The sequence below is a fragment of the Crotalus tigris genome, unplaced genomic scaffold (assembly GCF_016545835.1).
Source record: "Crotalus tigris isolate CLP2741 ecotype Arizona unplaced genomic scaffold, ASM1654583v1 scf7180000019173.45859301935:6455823, whole genome shotgun sequence".
NCBI lineage: Eukaryota > Metazoa > Chordata > Lepidosauria > Squamata > Viperidae > Crotalus > Crotalus tigris.
In genome coordinates, this window is record NW_024097414.1 from 5,517,061 (window position 1) to 5,537,500 (window position 20,440).

Below are 20,440 nucleotides of genomic sequence, written 5' to 3' on the forward strand. Positions count from 1 at the left end.
AGCATTGTCTCCCCTAGTCGGCAAAGACTAGTGGGGCTTTCTTCCTCCAGTTGTTCCTTGCCTCTGGCTGGCTGCTGGACTCAAACAGAGGCAGATGTTTGAGTCCTGCAAGATGCCAATTCCCACCTCTTCATTGTCTATTGTGGGAAAGGCCAAACTCGCAGCAACAGAGGGCTAGTTCTGTTTACAATTTCAGGGGAAGAAGCTACCATCAGCTTGGTTTGTCTTAGAACAAAGGGCCTTGTGGAGCATGCCAGTGAGGTCGCAACTCTCTCCGTTTCTTCTCTTTCAGCATCACCAGGAGACAAATGGAAAACACATTTCTCCCTCGTCCTCGCCTCCTTTATTTCACAGGCTGCAAATCAAGAACAGCTGCTTTTGCTGATGTCCTGCCTCAGATGCAATGGGGATGGATTTCTGGGTCTCCTGAGAATGGATGATCTACTACGTCCAGGTATGTGGAGCTGGGAACTTGTTCCTGACAGTCTAGGTTGGTTGCTGCGAGTGAGTGCGAAGGGGGGAATGCGTTCCCACAAACACAAGCCATTGTCTCCCCACAGGTGTCTCTCTCTCTCTCTCTCATCCTCACCAGCCTTCATCTGGGATGATGTTCTCACTGGTTCTCATCAACCGCTTGGCCAGATGGAGATGGACGGAGGCAGGAACTGGAGGAAAATCTCAGCTGAGTAATAGCAATAGCAATTGCACTTAGACTTATATACCGCTCCACAGTGCTTTATAGCCCTCTCTAAGTGGATTACAGCATGTTGCCCCCAACAATCTAAGTCCCCATTTTACCGACCTCGGAAGATGGAAGATGAGTCAACCTTGAGCTGGTCAGGATCGAACTCCTGGCAGTGGACAAGCCTGCAATACTGCATTCTGACCTCTGGGAGGGAGGGCGGGAAGGAAAGAAGGAAGGGAGAGAGGGGGGAGGGCAATAGCAATAGCACTTATACACTGCTTTACAGCCCTCTCTAAGCGGTTTACAGAGTCAGCCTCTTGCCCCCAGCAATCCGGATCCTCATTTTACCGATCTCGGAAGGATGGAAGGCTGAATCAACCTTGAGCTGGTGAAAATCGAACTGCAGGCAGTGGGCAGAATTAGCCTGCAATCCTGCATTCTAACCAGTGCGCACGTTTCTCCATTGCTAAACAAAGCAGAACTTCTCGAGAAGGTAGCACCACCAACCGTGCAGATTTGCAAACCCTGTGCCAATTCGCATCCAGCCTGTGACTGAAGCTTCCTTTTCTAGGAATTGGAGACATCCAACTTCTCTGTTTCTCTACGTTCACTCCTTCTCTGCTTTCAAAGACCCTGGTGAAACAGAGTCACAGACCAGCTCCACCTTATCTGAACGGGGGATCCCTGGTGGTCACTCAAGATGATGTGCCCTCTGCCAGGCCACGTATGTTCAGAGAGAGAGATGTTGTGGTTGCTGATATTTAGAAAGCAGGAGCAAAGCCAGAGATGTCCTCTCCTTTTGCTCTTCACCACCCCGTCTTCTTCTTCCTCCATCCCCACCAGGCCACCCTTCCAATCTGCAGTGCAGAGAAGGGCAATGAGCCAGAAGAGACTCCAAGGGATCACACAGCCAGCCAATGTCCAAATCTCTTGGACACAGCCTGGAAGCCGCTGACTCTTCTAACCCAGTTTCCCAGGCTTTCAGAGAGAGAGAGAGAGAGAGAGAGAGAGAGAGAGAGAGAGAGAGAGAGAGAGAGAGAGAGAGAGAGAGAGAGAGAGAGAGAGAGAGAGGCCGGCTGAGCAGTCTTAAACCATCTCTCCTCTTGTCTTGGGAAATCAGATTCATGAGCTAGATAGAAAAATATGAGCGGAAGTTTCTTCTCCCAAGTTCTGCTAATGGAGCAAAGCTGGAGGAAACGATGAGCTAATTCCACCTACAATCCCACCCGCCCCCCTCCCAGCTATGCCTTCACTCTGCTTAGAAAGCATTGACCCCGGGGGGGGGGGTTGGGTCAGGAGGAAGATGAGGAGGGGGGGTGGTCCCTGCAGCTACCATCTGTGGCTTGCTCCAACCTGAGGCTCTGGAGTCCCAAGAGAAGGGTGCTGTGGAATGCAAGCAAAAACAGGGCTCAGGGCTCATCTGTGGCTGGTTCTCCACTGATCTTGCGCATTGCCGTATTTGGCAGCAAAGCAAGGTCCCCCCCAGCTGATGTCTCGCAGGTCTTCACGGTGGCCACCTTTGCTTTCTGATCTTTTCCCATGACTTTAACTGCCAAGAGTGAGAGAAAGAGAGAGAGAAGAGAGATTGAGGAGAGAGAGAGAGAGAGAGAGAAGTAGAGAGTTAAAAAGGGAGAGAGAGATTAGCTAAAGAGATAGATAGAGATAGAAGAGATAGATAGATAGATAGATAGATAGATAGATAGATAGATAGATAGATAGATAGATAGATAGATAGATAGATGAGAAAGAGAAGTTGGAGGTAGAGAAAGAGATGGCTAGAGAGAAGGAGGGAGAAAGAAGGGAGATGTAGAGATGGATGAATGGATGGATAGAAGGAAGAAAAGAAGAGAAAGAGAGGGAGAGAACAGGAACTGTTTTAAAAAGTACAGCAAAACAAATGGTTAAATGATCATTTAAATGGAAAGAAGGGAAATTTAAAATAGAATCATAGGGTTGGGAGGGACCTTAGAGATCTTCTAGTCGAACCCCTTGCTCGAGCCGGAGATGTTATGCCATTTCAGCCAAAGGGTTGTCCAATCTCTTCTTGAAAGCTTCTTGAAATAAAGAAATACACAGGTGGAAAAAAAACAAAACAAAACAATCACCACCAAAGATTGAGATGGAGCTTCTGCTAAACAATATGAAGTCCTCAGACTAAAACTCTGCATTTTCCCTGCCTTTCAGTCACTGCTCCAGAACTGGGAAACCTCTCCAGACCTTCCCATATGGATCTTGGAGTGGGTTCTTTGGCGTGACTGCAGAGTGGACTGGAAGAGATGTCACAAGGTTGCAAAATGACACCCCTACACAGGTGCATCTGTGAGACACGGTGACTCTGTGGAGTCCAAGCTGTCCCCAGAAGGCCCCACACGGTCCACTTTTTCCAGATCTTCCAACATTGCTTCGATATTTCTCCGTTGGGATGTGCAATAAGCAGATGGCAAAACGCAGACGCCGGCTGCAAACAGCCCTGAGCAGCGGGAAGGTTACGAGTGGGAGAGAGGGCAGGAGAGGAAGAAGCAAATAAAACTCTCTCCAGATGTTCTGATGAGAGAAAAGGGAGTTAGCAGCTGGATGGGCGCAGAGAGAAGCCCTCTCCCTTTACAAAGTCGCTTCTGCATCATTTATAGCCACGTTTTCTTTGCAGAATTCGGCTTGTGTGCTTGGCCGAAGAGAAAGCATCTGTTCAAGGCTCAGCTCTAGCATTTCTTACCCCTGCAAATCAGCCTGGCCACCCTATTCTTTCTTTCTGGACTTCTGAGCTGGTTCCAACAGGAAGTGTTTACCCAAAGTCATCAGGCTCCAGAAACCAAGAAAGACATATTGAGGTTCTTCTAAGCAGCCTCCTTTATTGTTCCTCACCTATAGACAGAAAACTTGCCAAACCAAAGCAGACGACGTCCACCCTAAAACAGCTACTCCGGGAACCATTGAGGAGGAACTGTCTTCAATCTCTTTCTCACACACAAACTCTCTAAACTGTGTTGTCTCTTCCTCCTCCTCTGGAATTCACTCCCTCCCCTTCCTCCTGGGACTTTAGGACCGGCTACGTAGCAACCATTCAAACTACCTGAAAAAGGGGACTTATGAACCATACCCAAAGTTTCAACAATTCCCTTCCCATGCTCATGTGATCACACCTCAAGTGCTTGGCAACACAGCCACATACATGGCTGTTTGCAACGTTTCACAGACCTGGGAACATATTTTACAATGGTTTTGCCCCAAACTGGCAAATAAACTTCCAGTTTTTGGCAAAACTGCATCCGTAGTGAACAATGGATTTGCGCTTACCACTGCCACAAGGAAAGAAAAGGAAAAAGGAAAGAAAAGGAGAAAGGAAAGGGGGAAGAGAAGAGAAGTCAAGTTAAGTCAAGTCTATGGAGATTTTCAATCATCCAGGTCATGGTTGTCCCAAAGATGCTTTTCTGAAAGGCAACAAGATCTTCTTGGTTTTTTTCCTTGAAAACGTTTCACTTCTCATCCAAGAAGCTTCTTCAGTTTTCAAGGAAAAAGCCAAAAGTCCAGTTGCCTTCCTTTTGGAGGGGGGAAAGCACCTTTGGGACAAAAAGAGAGAGAAAGAAAAGAAAAGCAATTTCCCATTGCTTCTGAAAAAGTCCCTTTTCTTTTACAGATAAAAGCCCATTTTCTTCCTGTTTTCTTTCTCCTCTCTCTGTCTCTCTCTCTCTGTGTGTGTGTGTGTGTGTGTGTGTGTCTCTTTCTTCCTTAGGAAGCCATTTGCTTGAGACTAATTGAATTTTCTGCCCCAAGGGAAACAGAGAGAAGCTGGGAAGGCAGTTAATGCTCACTCCCGCCAGGGGCAAGGAAAGACCCAGCCCTGTTAACTGGTCCAGGGACCTCCTTCTCCGGCTTAACCAAACCCCTGTGTTTGTCCCCCCTTGTTAAGGAGGAGGGGGCATTGATTCTTTGGACAAGTTTCTCTTTCAGGTCACCTACTGCCCCCTTTCCCCACCCACCCACCCAATCCACCCTCCCTCTATGTGTGTGTGTGTCTTCTTTTATGCCAGCGGCAGCTGGTAGGTCGCAAAGGGGACGGGCATCCATTGTCCTTTGACATACTTTTAACATTTCTTTACAGAAATGGGTAAAAAAAAAGTGGGGTGTCTTAGGGTGGAAGAAGCCCCTCTCCTTCCTCTCCCCTCCTTCCCTCCCTCCCCATCCACATACATTTCCTGGAAGGAGGGGGGTGCCCTTCTCTGCAAAGGAATGAGAAGGGGGAGGAAAGGAGGGCGGGGGCCAGTGTCAGAAAAGCCATCAACTCGTGGAAATGTTTCGGAGGTATGGAAATTGGGTGGGATGGGCTCCCTTGGTCAGGGGGGTGGGTGGGAAGGAGAAAGGCTGGAGGGTAAGAGAGCAGATGGTGCTGAGGATATGGGGAGGGGGGGGTTTAAACATAGGGACCCCGTTCCATTCATACAAGGCGCTTGCTTTGAGCCACCAAGAAATTGCTAAGAAAGGTTTAGAGCTCCAGCAAAGGAGGCCGGGGGGGGCGTGGGGGGGGTTCTCTCCAACTCTAACAAAAGGGGGTCTTTCTTTGCAAACACACCCCCATCCCAAACAGGAAGGGCTCACTGCTGCGGGCATCAGTTTGGCTCTGAGGTACCATAAAGCCTTCTCTGCTTGGGCCATCTGCACTTTCCCACGTCCTGCCGCAGAACCCCGGCTTCTGTAGGGGAGGATGGGAAGCAATGAACCAGCATGCAGGGGTCATCTGGCCAGATCTGATTGAACCAGTTCTGGAAGACTCTATGCACCCAATGGACAGGTATCTCTTAATCTTGCAGGATCTGGTCATAAGTGCAAGGATCTGGCCATACATCACTTTTTCCCCCGCTGCTATTTTAACTTTGAACGGTCACCAACTAAGTTGTAAGTCGAGGATAACATGTTGTACTAGGTACAACATGTGGTAGGAGGACAGCTGGACCCTACCCCACATCTTTTGATGTAGCAGATCTGCTTTTATAGCATCCAGATAGACATTTTCAAAAGCACCAGAAGGCAAGACAAAAAGCAACGGGTGGAAACTTACCACAGAGAGAAACAAGTCTAGTGTGCCTGCTTACTGAATACCACCTCCAGGACTGGCACAAAAGATATCTTGTTTAGCGCGATGGCGGTGACATAAACCTGGTTTCAGGTAGATCTGGGTTCAGTTAGCATGCGTTGAAGGACACCAAGCAAGTTGAAGGCGACAGAATTTCATTTTTCACGTGTGCCAATGTGCCCACAGTAAAAAATGACAATAATCGTTATCTCATCTTGAAGATGAGCTTCAAGGCAACAACATTCAATATGTTTACTCGTCTTCTTCAATGGATGGGATTGTCCAACGGATGGAAACTAATCAAGGAGAGAAGCAACCTAGAACTAAGGAGAGTGAAAATAATTAGCCAGTGGAATAACGTGCCTCCAGAAGTTTTGAATGCTCCCACACTGGAAGGTTTTAAGAAAAGATTGGACAGCCATTTGTCTAAAATGGTTATGGGGTCTCCTGCTTGAGCAGGGGGTTGGACTAGAAGATCTCCAAGGTCCCATCCAACTCTGTTATTCTGTCTGTTCTGTTAAATGGGAAGATGCCAGCTTGATTTCCAGCAGCTTTTGAAGACATTTTTCACAACTGCAGTATAGAGATTGGCGGTGAAACCACATTTTTTTAAAAATAATGTTCCTCTCCTTTCTCTCTCTCCCTTGAATCCCAAACTTTGCTGGCCTCTGCTTGACTCAGATTTTGCTTTCACTTGTCTTTCTCCCAGTCCTGTCAAACATTGCTGGGTCAAACCTTTCTATTTTAAAACCCAGCACCCTCCCCAGTCTTCCCCTGAGCGCTAAAACAGGCTGATGTCTAAATATTTGCCTAACTATTCTTAGCCCAACAGCTAAGCAGGCGGCAGCCTTTGGGGCACATGGATGTCCCCATGGCTGACGTTATACGGACCACCGCCGCAGATGCGCGATTTGGGGCAAGGAAATTGGCCTCTTCCCCCCCCCCATGCATGTGTGGCATCTGACAGGAGGAGCTGGGAGGCTGGAGACTGGAAGTGACTTCTGGAAAATCAAATTTTTCTTGGCAGGGATGCCTCAGTTGAGTTGCAAGTGGGAGGATTCTCACAGGGATGGTTGCGGAATAGGTTCCGTCTGCTGCTTGCTTTGATTGCAGGAGACATTTTTTGTTTGTTTGTTTCTGAGAATATATTTCTGCAGACTTTCTGTTCTGTCTTCCCCCTTCAAAATACAAAAACCCTTGACATATAACCGTTCGTTTAGCGACCGTTTGTAGTTACGGCAATGAGGCAATGAAAAAAAGGTGAAAGGACCAGATCCTCGCACTTACGACTGTCACAGCATCCCCACGATCATATGATCGTGGTGGAAAAGGACTGGATGGGAGGAAAATAATCTCTTGGGGGGGGAACTAACCGTTCCTCCTCCAGCGAAGACTTGGGACAATGATTCATTTGCCACGTTTAATTCTATCGCTGTGCATGCGATGCAGGATAACAGAAGGGACCTTGGAGGTCTTCTAGTCTAACCCCCTGCTCAAAGAGGAGATCTTACACCATTTCAGACAAATGGTTGTCCAATCTCTTCTTAGAAACTTCCAGTGTTGGCGCATTCACCGCTTCTGGAGGCAGGTTGTTCCACTGGTTAATTGTTCTCCCTGTCAGGAATTCTCCTTAGTTCTAGGTTGCTTCTCTCTTTGGTTAGTTTCCATCCGTTGCTTCTTGTCCTGCCTTCAGGGGCTTTGGAGAATAGGTGGATCCCCCTCTTCTATGTGACAGCCTCTCAAATATTAGAACTGTTATTGTGTCACCCTTGGTCCTTCTTTTCATTAAACTAGACATTGGATGCAAAAGCCTCCAGGTCCCCAAGACCCAACGAGATAGGAGAGGCGATAGGAAATGCAGGCTGGCGAATTCTCAAGAGGGAGAGAAAACAAGACACATTTTTGGCTGCTGTTTTGGCCAAAGGTTTTCCCAGTGGGGAAAAATAAGAGCGAGCAAGCAAGAGAGAGAAAAGATTGTTCATATAGATTTTCCTCCCGTTGATCCGGACTCCTCACTGGGGCTGGAAAGGGAAATGGGAGACATATTTTAAACACAGAGTCACTTTGGATATCCTCCAGCCAGCAGCACTCCATCACAGGATAAATTAAAAACAATAATTTCCCTTCAGCTGCCTACATAAGACCAGAAAGACCTGACCCGCTCAAAGTTGGGGTCCTGGCAGCCCTCTGAGCAAACTCTGACTGGACTTTTGGGGCGGATGGAAAGGATGAAGAAGGACGGCCCAGAAGAACATCCCAGAAGCTGGAGCCTTCAGTGAACCTCTTTCTTTGCTGAACACCCCCACTTCTTCTGACATCCCAGGTGACTTCCCTGGGGAGCAGCAGCCTGGATTTCTATTGGCTGCTTCAGGGCAGGAGGACTGAAGAGCAAACCAATCAGGCTCCGATTTAGAGTGATGGGTCAATCCAAGTGGACTCATAGCGGACCTAAGTTTGTATTGTGAGATTTAGCTCCATGGTCATTCCAACCATGAACTCATTCCAGACATCCTTGACTGCCCAGAGGTCCAGTCCCAAAAATCCATGGACCCTGGTTTGTTTCAGATGGCTCCTCAATGTAGACATTCGGATGGCTCCTCAATGTACACAGCCATAAAGCCATTGGCTCAAGGCCTTGAATTTCACCCTGCAGCCCTTCAAGCAGTCTTTCTAAGGCGTTGTCGTTATGAGAATAAACCCATTATGTGTGACTTCACAGCAGTGAGAGGGAGAAAGAAGAAGGAGAAGGAAAAAGAAAGAGGAAAAGGGAGGAGAAGGAAGAAGGAAGAAGGAAAAAAGAAGAGAAGATGGAAGGGAGGGAGGGATTCAAGGAAGGAAGGAAGGAAGGAAGGAAGGAAGGAAGGAAGGAAGGAAGGAAGGGCAAAAGGGAGGGAGGGAGGAAGCTAGCTCTACATTTAATGTACTCTTGAAGTTCAGATATCCTTTTTAAATGGCCTAACAATGTTATTCATTTCAAAATATGGGAAGTGATTAAGATTCTTACCCCCAATCCTAGTAGTGCCATTGCCTCAGATGCACCCCCGTTTTAATCCCCACCACACACACACCCACTAGGAGGAAACGCCAGGCCTCACTTCATTTTGGTGGGGCAGCAGCCGTAACCCCATCCGTCCACCACAACTTCCTTCCAATAATAATCACAACCATAAATTTCTCTGAAAAAACAAGGTGGGGGATTGGCTTCTGCAGAGGGCCGGCTTTGGCTGCCCTCCCCTCGTTCAGGAAACAGCAAAATTCAAAAAACCCCAGTAGACTTGCAGCAGGAGACCAGGATAAGCGGCCGCTGAAACGGCAAAACGGAAAAAATCAATCTTTTCACAATAGGGGTCCTGGGAGAGGTAAGGCTGTTCTGGTGAATTTGGCCAATGGAATCTAGATCAAAACACAGTCTAAGCTACTTGCACAATCCCAGAAATACACACTGTGTATTTCCGTAACTTGTTCATCAGTCTAACTCGGTGTTTCTCAACCTGGGCAACTTTAAGCTGTGTGGACCTCAACTCCCAGAATCCCCAGCCAGCTTGGATGACTTCTTGTGTTTTTTTTATCCTAGAGTCCAAGGGTGTATCTCACTTCCAAGACGTAGGGGATGGTCCATGAGCTCCATCCATCTGTTCCTCTCCAAAATACTATTGATTGAGTTCTTTGAATAATTTTCTACCCATTCTCTAAAGTTACACTCCCTCCCCTCCAAATTGTGGCCATTGTCTTCTTCACTCCTGGAAACCAATGAGAAGTCTTCAAGGACGGCCCAGGGATAGTCTTTGCAGCAATCTAGTTGGGAGATTACCATAATGGGTGGATACCAGAAAACCATCTCTCAGGAACTGGAGGCTTGCATTTAGTCTATATTGAGGATAAGAGGTTGGGGAAACAGCTAGTAGGTTTTCTCCAAAGGGGTAAATGCATGGCCCTTAGTTCAGCCTAGGTCTTCTTTGAGAAGAAGGAGCTTGCAAAGAGCTTGAGAAAGGGGTGGACACCTTGTTCCTGCAGACCAGATTTTTGATGTTCTCCATCCAACTTCTGCAAAACTGGGAAGGAACCCCTTGAGAAGAAGTTCCTGATTTGGAAGCAAAGCAAAGATGCCGACTTCAGTGTGCATGTTGACTTTCCTAATAGAAAACCTCTGTGTCAATAGGGAGGCGATTTGACGGAGAGCATTCTTCTCTTTCAAGAAAATTAAACATTTCAAACATGTTTGAACGCACGCCTACAGCCCCCTGGATAGTAATTAACTTCTTCCTGTTCTAGACGTAGCAGAGTTTCCAAAAAAACAAAGTGAAGCTGGGTTATTTTTCAAAGGAAGTGCGACTGAAAAGCTGCTCCGTTATATCCTAAGGTGGAGCCACATCATCCCTCTGACCTCGGAAGTATGGAGGGTGGACTTGGTCCTCCTCCATCCTTGATGTCCAAAGCCCAGCAAGGTCCTTCAGGGTCACTGACACGATGCAGCTGCCAGCAGAAATAGAGGGGGTGAAGCTTTCCTATCAAACCAGATTCGTGTTGAACAAAATCACAGAACCAGATCTGCACATAGAAAAGGAAGAGGGCAAGGGTTTCCTGCTTGAGCAGGGGGATGGACTAGAAGATCTCCGAGGTCCCTTCCAATTCTGTTATTATGGATCTTCAGGATATGACCAAGAGGGTGCCCACCATGATGTGAACGAAACTCCGGTGGGTGGAACCTCAATCACAGCATGGATGTCCACCACCTTAACCTTTTAGGCCATTCCTTGGAGACGTCTCTAGCCATCTGTATTCTTCACGTGGCAATCAGAATGTGGGGTCCGTGGGTCAGCCCTCCAGAAGGCCCACACAGAAGGGAAAAGAGTCAGCTCAAAAAGATCAAGAATTTGACTGGCACCGAGAGCTTCGGGATCTCTCTGGGGAAGCGGGCCCTGGATGACGGAAAGACAAATATCTTCTCAAAGCCTTGCCAAGGAATACTGTGGTTTGTGGTCAACTGCCTTCTCTTCTGCGAAAGGGTGTCTAGAGTTTTCTTTTAGACCCTCAGGCACCGTGTTCTGCTCTCTGCCATCTGCCACTGGAAGGGCTCCCAGTCTGCTAAGAATAGAGTTTCCATCCATTGTAGGAGAAGCCCGGACCTCTTAGCAGGCTGCATGAAAAGACATTTGTGTGGCACAATTAACGTTTTGGCAAATATTCTGAGAAAGGGTAGAGTGGCCTTGGGTCCTCTCTTGCCAAAAAAAAAAAAAAAAAAACTTAGAAGATCTCACTCTGAAAGATAATGAATGAACTGGAGGGGAAAATACTCAAAAATAATAGGGGGGGAGGGGAAAACCATAGAGAGTGGCAAAGGTCTTCAAGAGAACTGGCGCACATTCTCCACAGAGAGGGAAGCCCCTCCTGCGAGGCTAAGGGGCTCGCTCCGTGTGTGGGGGAGAAGCAGTGTGAGAGGATGTGTCATCGCCAGATATGAATGATGGAGCAGACTGAGGAAAATTTGACACTTGTTGGCCTACGGGTTGCGATTGTGATTTATTGTGATGCTCGGATAAGGATGCATGAAGATTTCCTAGCTTATTGTTATTGTTCCTTTTGTGGGCTGTTGAAAGCTTTAACCAATGTAGAGATAGAGGAGGAGGAGGAGGAGGAGGAGAAGGGGGAGGAGGAGGGGGAGGAGGAGGAGGAGGAGGAGGAGGAGGAGGAGGAGGAGGAGGAGGAGGAGGAGGAAAGCCACCAAAAAGATGAGGAATTGCTGGACAAACATGGACTCAAAGACATGGAAGAAGGTCTTGACCACAAAGAGGAGGTCCTGAGTGACTTGAGAAGTCCTCTCACCTTGTCAGTCTTTTCCTCCCAAGGTCCAAAGATCCTTCAATCCCTCTCCTTTGGAAGGAGCCTCCAAGTCTCCCATCATCCTAGTCCCCCTCTCTGAACCAAGCCAGCAAGTCAGATTTTGGCTTGTTTAACATGCTGTGGTTGAGAGGGCTCAGGTTAGTTCCTGGTGCTGATCCCTGGTCATACAGGCAGCAGTCGCAATGCCAACACTACTGGATATCAGATTGGGGATGGGGTCCCCTAGGATAGAGGTCCTCAACCTTTGGGGGCACCAGGGACTGGTTCTGTGGAGAGAGGTTTTTCCGTGGACTGGAGGGGACGTGGTTTTGTGTACTGCCTGCATCCCACGGATGGGGCTTTGCTTGTTTGTGGAGACCAGTTGCTGGCATGTCGTGGTCCAGTACAGGTCCATGAGGAAGAGGACCTCTGGACCAGGAGGTGTGTTGAGAGCAGCTCCTCAACCTTCTGAAGGCCTGAGACCCCTTCCTCAATCGCAGGCCAGACAAAACAGTTTCTTCCTCCTTGCAAGCTGGGTCCTGGCAGTTGAAAATCCTGACCGCTCTGTGCTAATCCCCCTGTTTCAAATTAAAAAGCTGCCAGCATCCCACGGAAACACCACCACCAAATTGCCGTTGGTGTGCCAGACTTCTTTGAAATCGAGAAATCTTTCCAGGAAGTGCTGGGTTCGCTTCCCCCACCCCCACCCTGAACACAACCACTTCTTGCTACAAAGACCAGCTGAATTTTTTTTTTCTCAGTCCTTCAACAAGGGCAAACCCCAGCAATGGAGACAAAAGTTTCCTGGGGAAACCGAAAGAATTGCAAATGTTGCGCTTAGGACCCATTCATAAAAAAAATAGGCGTCCTTGCAGGGTCCTGAAAGTTGGCCAACCCAATCTTCCCAAGCTAGCCAGGCACCCAAGGTTTGCTAGGAGTTGATGCTACCTCCAGGAACTCCTCTACTGGAACGGGGGGGGAGTTTCCCCCCAGCTATCCTGGAGACCCCAGCTTGGAGAAGATGCCCCTAGATGGGCAAAGGACTGAAGAAGCTTACATTTCTCAGCTGAAAAGGTTGGGAGGATTATCTACATTCTGCCCACAGCCTGCTCTTCCATTCATGCAGAAGGGTCCAATTAGTTCTCCTCCTCTTCACTCCCATCTTGTTCTTTCTTTCAAAGCCTGAAGAGCCATTAATCGGCTTTGGAGCATTAAGGCCTGGCTGTGCATCATGAGATCATCCCCTACTAGCTCTCTCCGTTGGGGTCCCTCATCCTTGTAAGGATTCTTTGCTCGGCTGTGGTCAAATGTGAAGGGCTCTGAAGGCCTTTAATAGTTCTGGCTGATTGGACTTTATAAAGACCACACCTGGAATACTGTGTCCAGTTTTGGTTACCATATTATAAAAAAGAGATGTTGAGACTCTACAGGGAGTGCAGAGAAGAGCAACAAAGATGATCAGGGGACTGGAGGCTAAAACATATAAAGAACGTTTGCTGGGACTGGATTTGTCTAATTTAATGAAGAGAAAGACCAGGGGTGACACGATAGCAGCCTTCCAATATTTGAGGGGCTGCCCCCAAAGAAGAAGTCAAGCTATTCTCCAAAGCACCTGAAGGCAGGACAGGAAGCAGTGGATGGAATCTCATCAAGGAGAGAAGCAACCTGGAACTAAGGAGAAACTTCCTGATAGCAAGAACAATTAATCAGTGGAACGACTTGCCTCCAGACGTTGTGGGTGCTCCAACACTGGAAGTTTTTAAGAAGAGACTGGACAGCCATTTATCTGAGATGGAAAAGTTTTTCCTGCCTGAGTAGGGGGTTGGACTAGAATGCCTCCAAGATCCCTTCCAACTGTGTTATCCTGTATTCAGAAAAAGGTTGGATCTGATTGGTACATTCTTGGGCAGTGAAAACCAGGAAGGGTGTTGGACTTTATGTCAGACAGGGAAGTCATAAAAACGTTCCTGATGGACACAACAAGCCACCTCTGAACAGTCTCCAAAAACTCCCTACAGAAACACATCCATGTTGTCAACAGGAATTGAGTGTGACTTTGTTTAATTCTATACATCTCAAAAAGAAGGTTGGGTAAGAGGTCTTCAATTATCACCAAGGTCCCCGTTTTTTGTTAATTAAACCACGACTGGCTGAGTTCACCCACTGCACTAAGCCATAGACCAAGGTTTTCCAAACAAAATGGCTGGGTTTGTCTAATACACCGAATCAAAATCAAGCAAGCCACAGTTAAGGTTGAAGGTTTGACATAGGAATTCAGCCGCTGTTGACACTTTTGACCCCTATTCAGAATGCAGTAGGTGCCCTGGGTGTTTTCTGGGAAAAGGAAATTAAATAATGGCATTAAAAACAACTCCACCCAGCTTTTCTTACACTGACAACAAGTGAATAATAGAATCCTTTTCGTATGGACAGCTTTAAAGTCTGGGACATCCAACAGGGCTTTGAAACTCATCCCGGGTGACTTTCCATGGCTTTAATTTAATTACCATGCCTTTTCTTATCTTAATCGACTTGCTCCTGTTTATAAACACAGGGCTAACTCTCTCTCTCCCCCCCCCCCACTGGTCCTGCAACCTGAGAATAGCTTTTAGCATCTGAAAAATTCATTAAATGCCTAAGACTCTTCCTTCTTTTGCTGCTGCATCATGAATTAATGGTAGAAGAAATTGGATCTCAGCAGCTCTGGGAGGAACTCTATAACTTAGTGGGAAAGAGAGAAGCACTGTCCTCTGTAGGATGACAATATTCTTCTCCTCCTTCTCCTCCTCCTCCCTCCTTCCTTCTTCCCATCCTCACATTCTTAACAGGTTGAGTTTCACCCACCTTTTAGGAGCTATGAAAACGGGACCTTGGGAAAAATGAGAGGAAAGTGTCTTTGAACTATGAAGCTGGAAATGTAATGAAATAGTAAGCCTAGCTAAAAACGTTGAGCATGATTGCCATGAAAACATGCATGAGCTTCTGCTGCATAACAGATTTTTAATTCAACCTTGTCACTTGGTAGAGATATCTGTCTAAGCATAGCTGGCTTTTCCCTGACTTTCCGACTAAGCCTTTGTTGGTTAGTTTCCCACAACACATTAATCCATGGGCCCTCAGGACTTTCAAGACTCCCTTGTAGACTGTTCAGGGCAGACCTTGTGAATCTCCTACTTCCACATGTGTTGTAGATCTGAAATGAAAGGAAGCAGAGGTGGGTTATGGGTGGGTTGTTTTCGTGTCCCCCCACACACACTATAGGCTGATCTCTGTGAACCTTTCACACCCACGGGGGAGAAAGTTATGGATCACACATCCTCATGTGATGCTGCAAGACAGCTATCCCTTGTTCCATGCTAGGACCTAGGAGAGAAATGTAGAAACCAGATGTAGAAGGCCACATCTGGAGAACTCATGAACATCTCTCCCTGACAGATGATTAGGTTCCTGACCGTTGACACAGAGGAAACTATGACCTGGGAAATCAGCTTAAAATGCCTGGAACGCAACAAAAATCACACAAAAAGACAAACTTCTTGTAGATCCGTCTGTCACAGAGATTTCAAATGTCCATTTATCCCAAAACATCCATCATTAATGGATGATGTGCTTTTCTTGGGGTTACGGGCGAGAAAAGAAAGTTCAGATGGCCAAATAGTTTTATTTTCTCCAGAGAATTAAAGAAATATATAAATTAAAAAATCTGACTTTACATGCTCTGTAGCTCAGCAAGAATATTCCGAAACAGGTAATAAACTGATAGGAGAACAATTGCAAAGGAGATTTGCAACAAAATTTGGCAGCCTCGCAATTCTCTTTGATTCCTCTCTCCCCTAGCCAAGCTCAGCCCTCATTGTCTTAGTGTCTTAGGCACTAACCAAGATTATTCACACTTTTGCAAAACATGGAGCCCCCCCCCCCAAAAAAAACCTAGTCTGACATTCCTTGTTGCATTAGTGGTATGGTTTAGCTTTCCTGAGCAATGGTACTTACAGCTGAAATCTGGGAAGCAGAAGGATTTTAATTGCCCCTTCCCCATTTTTCTGGTTAGGAAAACAACACCCCTTGACCTTGGCAGTTGGTAGCATTTGCAAGGATGAACAGGAATCAAATCTTGGTCTTTGACAGGTAGGATGAGGTGGTTTATAGTTGTGGTGAAAAATAAGGGTGGAGACCAAGGCTTGATGGACAGAGAAATATGGCTCAAATATGCCTTGGGCTGCTGGCAACGGCTCACCTGTTTGAAGATCCAGGATGTTTATATCTTGGGCTCTTAGGGGATCAGAAGGCTGGGCCAGGAGCCAACAATTATGAAGGAAGCAAAGCAACATCCTTTGTGTTTCCTGCCTCTCTCCAAAGTAACCAGGTTTGAGTCCTCGGTGAGTAACAGTCCCAGACAGACCACAGTATTCCCCATCCCAGTAGGAAATTTATCATCAGATGAATGCCAGCTTCACGTTTCTCCCACTGGTGTGAATTGCACACACACATATGTATATATTTTTATACTCGTGTGTAACTTAAGACACATTTTTGTGGCTGCTTTGGGGGAAGGTTGAACAAGGACAAGGAATGATATTCTGAATAGGGTTGCAAACAATTTCCTGGGTCTTAAATTTATGCATGGCCTCAGGCCCGCTGCAGGCATCAATAATCCGAAGAGTTCAGAAGCTGCAAAGTCAACAGCCTTGCTTTCAAGCGTGGGGGAGAAAAACAGTGTGGGGTGTCCCAAAAATAATAGGAGAGCTCTTATTTTATTTATAAAAGGCTGAGCCTTCTACTCTTTGCTGGACTGGCACAAAAGACTAAATCTAGAGCAACAGCTTTGTTTGGCCCAATTACCCCTTTCCTTGTTGCGATCTAGAAGAACTTATGGACTGCTTCTGAATGCTCCAGTGTGGTGATGATGGGCTCCTAGGTAAGAGACAAGACATCTGTTGATACTGATAGAAGAGAATATTAGTAGCTCGAGGTTGAACGGCGGGGTCCTGGGTGCTCTCTGAGCTTGGTGGTTTTTCTTGCAGATGTTTCATGACCCATCTAGGTAATATCATCAGTGCCAGAAAGGAGTGGGGTTTGCTCTCTTGGTAGTTCCTTGATAGGGTTAAAGGAACTTGGTAGGAGGAACTGCCAACTCAGAAATAATAAGCAACAGTCTAATCAAGGAAGCACCAAGAACATTCCCACCAACACTGACAGGCAAGCCACTTATGTGCAATATAAACAGACAGCAAGTCCCACTCCCTTCTAGCACTGATGATATTACCTAGTTGGGTAATGAAACGTCTGCAAGAAAATAGCCAAGCTCAGAGAGTACCAAGGACTCTACAGTCCTCCTCCTCCTCCTCCAGCAAGGCAGAAGAGCAGAGGTCTTCTGACTAGCTCACCAGCCTTTCCATCCCAAAGACTCCTCCTGCTCTTTCCTTTCCCCCCTACTCCATCATCCATCTCTCCCTGCCCCCCTCCCAGTTCTCATAGTCAACCACCTGCCAATCACAGGGACTTCAGTGACACGGTCAGGCGACTCTGCCTGTCAACCCTTCAAGATAAATCTCCTTGTGCGAAGGATGCTTGAGTTGGGAGCCTCTAATGGGGATGCTCTTAGTCCATTAAACCCAGCAGGATCCTTCTCCTCTCTAGCCCGTTTCCACGGCAGGAACTGAAATTCCAGCCCTGTGAGCTATTCCAGATGTTGGAGGGGATCCGTCTGTTGCAAGCCTGCCGCAAGAATGCGTGTTTTCTTCTGCAGAGACTTAATGCTTCAGTCGCCTACTTGGCTCCCCACGTCGTCGTCGTTCTAAAGCTCAATGTGGAAACTCAGTAGTAATTTTTTTTTTTTTGAATAGGATAGAGCTGGAAGGGACCTTGGAGGTCTTCCAGTCCAGCCCCTGCTCAAGCAGGAAAACCTATATACCATCCCAGACAGGTGAATGTCCAGTTTCTTCTTTAAAATCTCCAGTGATGGAGTGCCCACGATTTCTGGGGGCAAGCTGTTCCACTGGTTAATTGTTCTCACTATCAGGAAATTTCTCCCTAGTTTTAGGTTGCTTCTCTCCTTTAACAGTTTCCACCCATTTCTTTGTGTCCTGCCTTCTGGTGTTTGGGAGAATAATTTTAACCCCCTCTTCTTTGTGGCAGCCCCTCAAATACTGGAAGAGTGCTATCATGTCTCCCCTATTTCTTCTTTTCTTTAGACTAGTCAGACCCATGTCTCGCAGCCGTTCTTCGTAGGTTTTGGTTTCCAGGCCTAAACTTACAATAGCTTGCTTAGCCACCGTTCGAAGTTACAACAGCATTGACAAAAGGGACTTACTGTTTTTCACATGTACAACCATTGCAGCATCCACACGCTCACGTGATCAAAATGCAGACGCTTGGCAACTTGGCAACGGACTCGTCTTTACGACCATTGCTGGGTCTCCAAGGTCAGGTCATCACATATTGTGACCTTCTGACAAGCAAAGTCAATGGGGGAAGCCAAATCCACTTAACGACCGGGTGACTCATTTAACAACTGCAGTGCTTCGCTTAACCACGCCCAGAAAGAAATCTTCTTTCTTTCTTTCTTTCTTTCTTTGCACGGTTCTCCTAATACTCTCATTTCTGAAATGGTCCGTTTGTCCCTTTGTTTTTTCCATCAACAGAATCAACTTGCTTCTTACCTGCTCTTGATGCTGCGGTCAAATACTCCACAATAATAGCAGAACGGACATCCTGGTCTTTCAAATCCAAATTTAAAAACCTGAACAACCACATCCTGGTCTGTTTACCGGCACACCCTTGTTTTCAGGAGGAAGAGCAGAAGAAGAGATTGGGGGGGGGGGAGAGAATAAGGTGTTGATACATGAAATTCAAGGCAATTGTCTTCTTAGCTGCTGACTGACCTAAGCTCTCTTCAACAGGAGACTTCAGAAGGAGATCAAGAAATATCAAAACTCTGTGTGAATGTAGCAAGAAAGTTATGGAGAAACCGGATTCCTATCTCCAGGGATCTGCTGGCCTACAATGAGGTAGGTTGGTCCAAAGATGGACAGAAGGGTAGACCAGGCACGGTCACCTCCATAGAGAAAGAACTTCCAAGGAACTCCTAAGGAGATCAAAAGAGGTATTGAAGGCAATACACCGTTTTTTTATTAGTTTATAATATAAAATACAAAAATACAAAATAGTAGGAAAATAGGGGAGGGAGAAGGGAAAGGGAAAGTGTAGGGAAAGAGGGCAAAAGAAAAAAAAAGACGTTGATTTCCGGCTCTCTTTGGTGCAGTAAAATAAAACAATAACATCAAACTATTAGTTTACATAATAGTATAAACTAGCCGTTTCTATAACGACAAACTTATCTAATTGGTAAAACGCAAAATCAAAGTTTCATCAAAGCACAAAGTCCAGAAGTGGGTTCCAAGTAGAAACAAAAATACTTGTGTGTTTTTTTTCTTTAATCAAAGCAGTCAATTTAATCATCTCTGCTAACTCCATCAACTTTTGCAGCCATTCATCCTTTGTGGAAATCAAAGTGTCCTTCCATTTTGATGCACAAAGCACAACTTTTGATGTTCTTCCTTCTTTGAACACTTCTGAGTTTTAATTGAGCTTCATTTCCATCCGATTATTCCTGAAAAGCTCAAACAATATTGGCCACCATCTCTAAACAGTTTAGAGATAATACGCCTTCAATGCAAGGCCCAAATGCATTCCCTAAGGGCATGATATTAATTCCCGCATACCTTTTTTTAAGCCCTTCTGGGGGGGAACCAGACTCCCAGGTACAAGAGGAGTCTTCTCACACAAGTCCTTAAACTCCTGGCTTAGGGGATTCTCTTTAATGACTGTTCAAAGCTTGGAAAATCTGCCAGTCAAGGCTCAGGGCTGAGTCAGTTTTCTCTGGTTTGGTTCCTAATCGCTGGAGTATAATTATAGCTGAGTATAACTACTAGGACTAAAATGCCAGAGTCTCTGTTAATTTCAGAGAATACACAGCAGCTTTTGTCATCCGTACTCCGGATCTTTGAGTTGATGCTGTGATTACAGGAACCACGCCAAGGTTTCGGGGAGCTATCTGACTCGGCAGAACAAAGCAAATATAATTTATCCTCCACCATCAACCCTGTGCAAAGAGAACCAGGTCTGTCAACAGGTGTGCCTTTGTCTGCCCACCTGTCCTGCTTTCTCATCCTTGTTTACCTTAGCAATATTTTTAGTCGGTGGCTACAAAAGACAGGAGTGTAAATATGATGAAGAGAAAAAAAAAGATTACAGGAAACGCATGTTGAGATGTTTAGACAGGGTGGAAAGGTTTTTAAGTGAACCAACAAGAGACAGTTAGAATTAACAAGGTCTACAGGCCAAACTTCATTGGCTGCAGGAAGGATCTGTGATTTTCTCTGCTGCCCACTTTTAAGGATGGACCTTGGCTTTCCAAGACTTTTTCCCAGGCATAGAAGGAAAAAATGAAGATCCTACAGCATTTTTTTTTCAACCTTGGCTACTTTAAATAGGAGGACTTAAATTCCTAGAATTCCCCAGCCAACTAGGATGGCTGGGAAATACTGGGAGTTGACGTTCACCCAACTTAAAGTAGTCAAGGTTTTGAAAATCACACTAAAGGGTTCCATTGAATTTGGGACCAAACCAGAATTTTCTAATGTTGGATGGAGATCGTCATCTGAAGTCAGGTTGGGAAAAAAAGGGACATTGGGTCTTCTGTTAGTGGAAAACCATCGGAGTTTCTGATTGAGAAGAAGGTTCCGCATGAAAAAAATGCTCCAGAATTTACAAAAAGGAGTTAGTATCAAAACTGTGAATCATTTGTAGTGAATTTTCGAGTACAAAAGGAATCTGGAGCTTAAATTAAGCAATTAGAACATTTG

General features: G+C 46.2%; 1 long non-coding RNA gene across 1 annotated transcript in view; it reads left to right on the top strand.

Moving 5' to 3' along the window:
- The first annotated feature begins 333 nt into the window (after positions 1–333).
- LOC120315771 overlaps positions 334–20,440 on the top strand; it is a 21,384-nt gene continuing 1,277 nt past the window's right edge. The window contains exons 1-2 of the long non-coding RNA XR_005558768.1: positions 334–454; positions 18,476–18,583. This is a non-coding gene — a long non-coding RNA (uncharacterized LOC120315771). The remainder of the gene's footprint in view (positions 455–18,475; positions 18,584–20,440) is intronic.